General features: G+C 35.2%; 1 protein-coding gene across 1 annotated transcript in view; it reads left to right on the plus strand.

Moving 5' to 3' along the window:
- The window catches only part of LOC143027781 (corticotropin-releasing factor-binding protein), a 456,393-nt gene that overhangs the window by 389,843 nt on the left and 64,050 nt on the right, over positions 1–2,500 (plus strand). The gene's annotated exons all lie outside the window — the stretch shown is intronic.

Genomic DNA, 2,500 nt, shown 5'->3' on the forward strand with positions numbered 1-2,500 from the left:
TAAGATCAACAGAAAAAATCTGTCAATTTCATCTTCTTTTGCTTGTGGGACAGGTATTTTAATAAATATATTGACCAGTGTAATGGAAGCTATGAAAACAGAATTATGTCTGATTTCAAATGTTATTTTCGACAGTTAAGACTCAACGAAAAATATGTATATGGTTTTCAACACAAGTATGACGGCTGATATCCTATCAAATGAAAGCTGAACACGCTTCTGATTGGTTAGTAAAATATAGATCCGCAGGTGAGGTGTGGTAATTGCCCACAAAATAATCTATCATGATTTTTCCATATTATATCGCCTTTTGTCTATCAATTTGTTCATCTATTTACCAACCTCTCTCTGTTTGTCTGTCAGTCCGTCTGGGTTTGATTGCTTTTCGATTGTTAGTCTTTCTCACAAGTATACACGTAGGTGGACTTTTATTCAGGAACACACACACACACACACACACACACACACACACACACACACACACACACACACACACACACACACACACACACACACACACACACACACACACACACACACACACACACACACACACACACACACACACACAGACACACACACACGCACACGCACACACACACACACACACACAGACACACACACACACGCACACACACACACACACATACACACACACACACACACACACACACACACACACACACACACACACACACACACACACACACACACACACACACACACACACACACACACACACACACACACACACACACACACAAACAAACACTGCGGTCCGGGTTTGAATCCCGCCCATACATACATATATACATACATATATAGACACACAAATATATAGATGAATGCTTTATGCACCTCTCTATAGTCTTTGATTTTCTATACATATGTTGGAATATTTGTGCGTTGTCTTGCTTATTTCCTCTCCATTTTTGTCATGGGAGCTTCAATTTCCACTTATTTTTTTCCTCTTTCCATTTCAACTATGTTTCCTATTTACTATATTCATTGCCATACTACTCCCATTTCCACTACATTTATCCTTTTCCCATATTCACTCCACTTGTCCTGCACCTTCCACTTTCACCCCATTTGTTTCGTTGGACTTTCCATTTCCACAATCATTGCTCTCCTGCTTCTTCCATTACTACTACACGTATTGTCCCTCTCTTCCCTTTTACCTTACCTTTCCCCCACTCCTCCTCTCCCACCCACTCCCCCACTCCCAGTCTAGAGAGATTCTCTGGCTCTCTCATTTCCTCAAATGAATTGGAAGCGGCGCTCCCTAATATGTCTTGGCCCGAGCGTCCCTTGCAGCTGGCATATCGCAGCGGCTCTCATTATGTTTACCATCCCCTGGGGGAGTAGAGATGCGGGGGTGGGGTGGGGGATCAAATCACGAGTGATCCGCAGGGCTCGATTCCGTTGGTGTATACAAGCGTACACATTCTTTCAAAGGATTACAAAGGATTACAAAGGCGGAGCTTGCCGACAAGAGACCTTTAGTCCATAACTAAGTCGGATGCAATATATATATATATATATATATATATATATATATATATATATATATACATATATATATATATATATATATATAATAATAATAATGATAAAAAATATTATAATAATATATGTAATAATAAATGAAATAAATAAATGCATAGGTATAGTTAAATAATAAACAAACAGGTAAATAGTAAATAATGATAAATTGACAGATAAATAATAATAAATGAAAATCAAGTAAATAATAAACAAACAGACAAATAATAACAAACAAACAAACAAATAATATAAGATAAATGACAGCCATTACAGCATCTTGCTTAAATGTTTATCAAAACGAATCTTAAAGCTTCAAACTAAACTACATTGCACTGCCTTTACAGGAAGTTTATTCCATGCATTAACTACATGACTGGAAAAGTTGTTTCTACCCACTTCCAAATTAAATCTATTTCCTGACAGTTTGAGATTATTGTTTCTTGATGGATTTTCATTCATTGCAAAACTTTTGTAACTTTTGATGTTGTCAATTCTCTTTAGAATCTTAAAGACCTCTATCAAGTCACCTCTGAGTCTACGCTTTTTTAGGAAGAACAGATTCATATGTTTTAGTCGATTCTCGTATGATTTATTTTTGATATTTGGAATCCGTTTTGTGGCTCGCCGTTGTAATTTTTCCAACCTGTCAATGTCTTCAATGAGATTCGGGGACCATACGGAAACAGGATATTCCAAATGTGGATAAACTAACAATCTATATAGCCTCTACCTCTCCCACCCCCTCTCTCTCTTTCTCTCTCTGTCTCTATGTATGTATTGATATATATATATATATATATATATATATATATATATATATGTATATATATATGTATATACATATATATATATATGTATATATATACATAGATATGTATATATATACATATATATGTATATATACATATATATGTATATATATATGTATATATATATATATATATATATATAT

This window comes from Oratosquilla oratoria, chromosome 8, assembly GCF_046742065.1.
Source record: "Oratosquilla oratoria isolate Oo_2021 chromosome 8, ASM4674206v1, whole genome shotgun sequence".
NCBI lineage: Eukaryota > Metazoa > Arthropoda > Malacostraca > Stomatopoda > Squillidae > Oratosquilla > Oratosquilla oratoria.